The sequence below is a fragment of the Bombus pyrosoma genome, linkage group LG4, assembly GCF_014825855.1.
Source record: "Bombus pyrosoma isolate SC7728 linkage group LG4, ASM1482585v1, whole genome shotgun sequence".
Classification (NCBI taxonomy): domain Eukaryota; kingdom Metazoa; phylum Arthropoda; class Insecta; order Hymenoptera; family Apidae; genus Bombus; species Bombus pyrosoma.
In genome coordinates this window covers 14,271,697-14,278,560 of record NC_057773.1, presented here as the reverse complement: position 1 = coordinate 14,278,560, position 6,864 = coordinate 14,271,697, and the positions used below count along the sequence as shown (strand labels likewise).

Genomic DNA, 6,864 nt, shown 5'->3' with positions numbered 1-6,864 from the left:
ATAAACTGAAAATACTTCTAGAATTACAGAATTCTCTAGGCATGCAATTAGACTGGCAAACATGTGTGAAGACAATGAAGCTGAAAGTTGACGTCTTATGGTGGGTCCGTGGGTCTATTGAGAATCGGGAAGACTGTAGGTTGGCTGTTGGCTGCCAGGTAGCGAGGGCTGGCGTGCAGATGTCCCGCGCGACGTAACACCTAATTCTTGTACAATTTTATTTTTCGATAAAAATGTTGTTTCATCCCCCATCGTATCCGTCTAGATAGTCGATTTCTACCGGATTCGCACTCCTTTCGGGTATCGTACGTGCTAACGAACTAGATGGATCGAGCGCATTCTCTTTGGATCTTTGCCCGAATTTACGTACCAGATATCTTCCGTTCAACGACAATGTACGCAAAATATGTCGCACAAAGCGTTGCAGATGCGACGATATCGCGTCGATATCTTGTTCGCGAGTGCGGTAGAATCGATACGGTTCTATCGAACGTCCATCGTCCATCCAACGGTCAATTTATTAATCGTTGTTTATTACGCGGGAGGAAAAAGTTGTTAAGCGACACGTAGGTATCTGCGCTTGGTTTCGATCGGTCGTTTCTGTGGCGGTGAAAATGTGAAAACCTTGGGAACAAATCGAGGATACGTTTTGGTTGGTGAAACGTGGCAAAGGTGTATTACCAGGTAGTTCCGCGATGCCTTCGATTTTCATGACGTCGCGCCGCGCCGTATGAGCTTATAAAGCAACAAGACACCAGAGGCAACGAATAAACTACATAGTTGTATTTGCAATGGGTGAGATTGCATTTTGCAGTTCTTGTGAGATGAAAACACGGTTGCGGTTACTGGAATAACGTCGGGAAATTTCGTAATAGGAAAGCTGTCTCTCGTTGAATCGATTGGAAAAGAAACGTAAAGCCGGTGGCTAAAGTTGAGCCAGCTTTTTTTCAAACTGTAACTTTTTGCCAAAGCGGACGATGATTATAGATTATAGATTAATAAAGATTTGCTTTGAAAATTTGTAAAGTCGATTGTGTCGTACACGAGGACCCAAGGTAGACAACTTTCTAGGACAAAGTGGTTGGCATCTTTCTTCTAACTACGTTGTCGAGAAAACGGTTTAATCGTTTAACCTTCGCTTTCATAGTACGTACAACGATGTATTATGGTACCGCCTATTATACAACGTTAGTTAGACGTTGGTAGACGACAGCCATTTCGTTGGAAAGCAACAAGTAGTTGCAAAATACATACCTATATCGATAGCGTGACCTAGCTAGGTAATAAAGACCTGCTATTATTCCTTCTTCGATGAAACATTAATCTAAAGAGCAAGTAAAATCCGTTGCCTTAAAAAAATATCCAATTTCAATTACCTTGTTTCAGTTACTTTCGTTCAACGGTTAAACGATATAATAAATACGTAATTGATTCGTAAAGCTTTTACCGTGCGGCGATCGAACAAACGTTTCCATAAATTTATCACTTCGTACGATAAGAAATTTTCGTCGACATTCCTAGTTATTGTTGATTTCCTAGTTATTGTTAAAAAGTACGCCTCTTCCATTTCTTCTAAGATCGTCGTTGCATTTTTATAGGACGTTCTAAGGCAACGCGGATTTACCTACGTTTTTCCGCATCGATATCTTGAAAAAAGAATCGTCGATATACCCGAATCCGTTATTTAAATATCCAACGTTCTCGACGAGTTTATTTAAAACACTCGACAACTATATCTCGTTATTCAGCCGGAAAATCAAATCGTCGAACAAAGCCGCTTTCTTCGTAGGTTCTGGAAGCAAGGAAATCGAAGCTGTTCCATGGAAGCAAGAGGCAAGTTATATTTTGAATCTCTTTGATTCTCTGCGCGGTTTTAATCTGCGATCGTATAAATATGCAGGACGATGTAAATTCTCGATGCGAATCGTTCCATTGTGAACGGCCGAGAGCCGATCGAATCCATCGCCGAGCTATCTGCTAGTTTCAGCCTTAGACCCAGAGGAAATCTCTTTGTTGCGGATCGTAGATCGTAGAGCGAATCGTTCGAGTTTCTCTCTGGAAACGGAATGGCCGGTCGAAACGGTTGCTCATTGCGAGCGACGTAATTTCGCGCATTTAACGATCTATTAAAACAAAGTTACGATTACTCGGAAGTTGGGAAACATAGGCGCGGCGAACGAACGAAAGGGGACGACCAAGTTGGCCGATTTAATTTTCTAAATATTCATGGTGCGCCGCGCCGTGTCCCTCTGGCAAACGACGAAGACCTGCCGTCAACTCGGAACACCATAAATATTCTACGTCGCGCCGCGTCGTCCTAACTCGAAACGAGAGACGAATACGGTATATCGTATATCTCGGATGGCAGCTTCGCACCTAGCATACACGGCGAACCTAACGAAATATTAAGTTATGCAATTATCCATGTAAATGAAACTTTCCTTTCTCGTTGGATCGGCAAAGGCTATTCCCGAGATTATTCGGCAAATAGCGAGCAAGCTCAGGTTCGATCTGACGGATCTGACGGAATACCTGACGGAATAACCGATAGACGTTATTCTCCTTATCGGGTATCCGTACACGCTTTTAAAATTAACGTCCGTTATTCGAATGCCATAACGAATCTGGCCTACGGAGAAATCAAAATTATATTAAACCGGCTCGTCCTAAGTGTTCCACTTTGACTCGTTGCATGTTCGAACGATGAGCGAATTCAGGAGGATATCGTTATTCGTATCGCGAGAATGGTGGAAAGCGAACGTCATCGATGGTTCAACGTGTGTCCGAATCTTTAAAATTCGAAAGATTGTAAGATTTCGAAAAACCCGGTAACAACGTTGCGCTTTATCCGGCGTATAACAGTACGAAACTGCAGAGTCAGTGTGGCGCGAGTTGAACATACCGCTAACGAGTAAAAACGAATTACTCGTACGTATTGCGACAAAGTTCGTACATAGTTGTACAAACTCGTAACACGGTCTTCTTCTTCTTCTTCTTCGATTCTTTATGCCGTTTCTCTTAGCGAAAGCTCGACCAACGTGTTCGGCACTAACGTTCCTCTAGAAATTCATACGTAAACGAGAAGATATCGTAATTCGATTGAACTTGGGAATCCAATTGGAATCTGGGCGCGGATCAAAATAGAAACCTAAAGAAAGACCGATACTTTGCCTCTTTCTTACGTCGAGTTCTTCTTCGCGGTGCGGTTATTATCGATTTCGGATACACGATCCTTTCGTCCTAAATGGAAAATCCTGTAGCTAAAGAATTCAGAGGCGTTGCGGCTTCCAAAGATAACGATATTTTTAGCCTCGACTTCTTTTCTCCTGTCATTCTGGATTCTTTAGAGAAATATATAGTCTTTCAAACTCCAACAAAGTTTCGCTGACACGAATTCGGCAACGTACCATTACGTAAATTAGATATACGCAAATAGTCGAATTAATATTTAGTTTACGATAGCAAAGTTTAGCTTACGGTAGTTTGACGAATATTTCACCCGATGTTGGATGCCGATAAATCTTGCCACGTTCCTTTCGCGGTCTTTATAGGTTTTCCGTATTCGCTAATGTTTCAATGGATAAAGTTCCTTGACTAAGCGTTTGAGAACGGACGGTGCCGCTAAGGACGAGCCAAGCGGACGAGAGGAAATCAGAAACGTAAATCGACGAGTGTTTCAACGACGATATATCAAAAATAAAGTCACAGAATTCGTCTTTATCGTGTTTGCTCGGGTTATATCATCGGTTTAGAAACATCCTATAGAATTCGCGCGATCATTGTTCCGTCCAAGTTACGTAACGATAGAATACTTATTCGTTTTGACTCTTACGCAAATTCATTTTTATTGTTAAAATCAAAGAGCGAAGAGCGACGAATTTCAAATATGCATCTCGTTGGTGATTCGAAGATGTCCGGTAAACGATAAATATCATCGCTTGAAATATCCTTTCGAATTTCTATACTTTGTTAGCTAATTTCCTAGAATTCAAATCGCTTGAATCGTCGTTCGAAATTCGACTGATTTCAGCGAGGCTTTCTCTCTATCGTCGCATCCTCGCTTTGCCATCATTAATTCGTAATTGGTCAAGTTGCTTCTAACGCTTTCCATGCTTGTTTTTACGCGATATCAGCTTCCAAAGTTTCACTCTGCTGCGATTCTCCGGTCTGTACGGCCCGATCTGACTCTTATTTCAGCGGGCAAAAAGACGCTTTTAACGTTTTAAGAAAACTTTGGCGTAAAATCGAAGGGTCGAGAAGCACGATCGAATCGAAGACGATGGAAATAACGCGGCGTAGCTAAGACGCGAATCACGTAAAATAGCGAGCACGCCGTTATTAAAGTTATCCCGTTACCATCAAAGCTGCCTTACCGTCGCACTGGAATCAAATATCAATTAACGGATAATCGTTTCGAACATCGGTCGTCCGACAAAGTTTACTCGCGAACGTTTCTCAACGAACTTTGAGCAACAGAATACAGAGACAGGGATATTTACCATCGCTGCCAAGTACGTTCTAACCAATCGGTTTCCATGGTCGACGTCCGACCAGCACCGGATTCGATATCCGACGATATTCCCCCCGGGATTCACCGCGAGGAACACCGTGATTTTCGTTCGATAGTCTAATACATTGTAGGTCACGGCGCGTCGTACCGACCTGTGCGTTATGATTTTCGACACGGTCGTATTTTATCATAGTCTAAGGTATTACGCAACGTTTGTTTCGTTCTTCGAAGCAGTGTTTCGTGAAACGAGCGAATCGTTCGATCTACGCCTTTAACCCTTAACCTTTGAAACGTTAAAGCTTTCGAAATTTAAGCTTGTTTTTTCTCCGATACCTGTTTCAAGTGCGTGTTATTTATTCAGGATAATACCTCGTAGGTAAGGGCCAGTCGCGTTGAATCCTTAAAGTCGTGCATATTTAACGATTCGGAAAGTCTTTCTTCCTTTTCTGCTGCTCCAAACCTAATACGTAGCGTTTGTCTTCGATACCTACGTTGGTAATTGATTTTCATCGTTTCGCGATCAATCATAGAAATCCTTTAACCGTTGTAACGAGTATTTTGGTTTTGCACATATTTTGTACATCTTTTCGTATTACGTATATCGCTATATCGCCAACGTATCCTTCGTGAAATTCGACGCAAGCGTACGTTGCTGTTGTAATGGATCGACGTTGTTACGGAGATTGTTATAGACCTCTCTAAACAACGATAAAATATCTTTTGTTGTGTACGGAAGCTGCGTACAAAGAGGTTTCAGGTGACTTGGCAAGCAGATAATGTCTCGGGTAACCAAGAAGCTTCTGTCATTTTTCTTGTAACACGAAAAAAGCCGCGAAAGAGGTAGAAAAAGCTATTTTTCTAAAAAATTTCTATTTTCTATCGGTACTTTTGTTTCATCCTCGTGTAAAAAATCATCTTTTGTCCGTTCGTGCAATACCTATATCTCTGACCAGACTTTTGATATTTCGAGCAACGAAATCACTTAACATTTCTTTTCTCTATTTTCCCATTCACAGTTTATACCCACGATCGATCCATCTCTTTGACGCATTCCGTCTAATTTACGTAGATGAATACATTTTATCGTAGAATATTTCTTCTTAATCGTAAACACACTTGCAACGATAAACGGAAAAGAAGACGAATAACGTACGTGTCATTTTATATGCGATATTAGTCTCGTAAAAAATCAACTCAAAATATCGAAATATCGAAAAACGTACGCGATACACGACGTACATTTGAAAGAGATAAAAAATGAAACTGAAATGTTTCGGGTGCCACGATATCGACGACGACGACGACGACGACGACGACGACGACGAAGGCATCGCGGCATTGTGAAAATAATGAAATGGCACGTGTCCAAAAGATCTACCGAACGTCCATCGAAAGTACGTACCGAGAGACCAGCTTGCAGAACTGGCTGACAGCCAATTCCTGTTCACCTGATATGTCCATACTGTAAACGTTTAAATAATGCTGTTGCACGACAAATATCGAGTCCACTTTGAGGCGGAAGGCAACCGGAGATCGCGTTGGATCGGGACAATGCTTTTAGGAAGAAACACGTAAATGTCAGAAAGATATACGTACCAGGTTATCCATGGATCCACGTGTTGCGTGTCTGTTGCTTTCTCCGCTAAACCCTAGCGAAATCCATATCAGCGCGCGACGCTTATGATCAACGACAATATCAATTAAAGAGAATACAAGTTATCGATGTACGAAATGCTTCGCTATGCCTTAGTTGTCCGTTTGTCACGTACACGCTAATACAGTAAGCAGATACGTATACGCGTCCATGTCCACGCGCAACCTAACGATAACTGCGCACGGTTTTGGTTCTAGAGCCGTACGCGAAAGTACGTTTGGCGATATATCTAATAATAATAATAATAATAATAAATACTTACAAAGACGATCAGCATCGACAAGTTAAGTTTATGTAGAGCTGTATAAAAATGCGGCCACCTGTTTAAAAATTTAATCGAATTTTTTTGCGACTATCTTTGGAGCGGTTGTTCAGAATGTTGGTCTTGGCAGCGTGTATCAAGCTCGTCGAAATCGACCAGGTGTACCTTTTTCCATATACGTATACATACGTCTGTGTACGTAATTATGGAATTTTTAGATGTTCCTTTCGCGACACCGTACTTGTCCGTAATTTTGCCTGATTCGTCAATTTTTTAGAGATATGCCAATAAATAGAGTTTTAAATTGAGTGCTACCCCCGTCCCCTCGGACTCTAAAAAAGAAAAAAAAATATAGAATGTTCGAGGTCGAACTATGAAAAAAGGAATCGAAAATAAGTTGTTTGAGGAACTAATGAAAAACAGAATAGCGCCAAATTA

The 6,864-nt window shown here is 41.4% G+C and overlaps 1 protein-coding gene and 1 long non-coding RNA gene across 10 annotated transcripts in view; one reads left to right on the top strand and one right to left on the bottom strand.

Annotated features, from left to right (window-relative positions):
- The window catches only part of LOC122567143 (1-phosphatidylinositol 4,5-bisphosphate phosphodiesterase epsilon-1-like), a 132,749-nt gene that overhangs the window by 9,691 nt on the left and 116,194 nt on the right, over nt 1–6,864 (top strand). The window lies entirely within an intron of this gene.
- Nucleotides 1–6,864, bottom strand: part of LOC122567158 — a 48,438-nt gene that overhangs the window by 961 nt on the left and 40,613 nt on the right. For 3 of the 5 annotated variants that reach the window (XR_006316715.1, XR_006316711.1, XR_006316713.1), the window contains exon 3: nt 7–6,758. This is a non-coding gene — a long non-coding RNA (uncharacterized LOC122567158). Of the gene's footprint in view, nt 1–6; nt 6,759–6,864 lie in introns of those variants that run through there. The other 2 variants (XR_006316712.1, XR_006316714.1) reach the window with 2 other exon arrangements.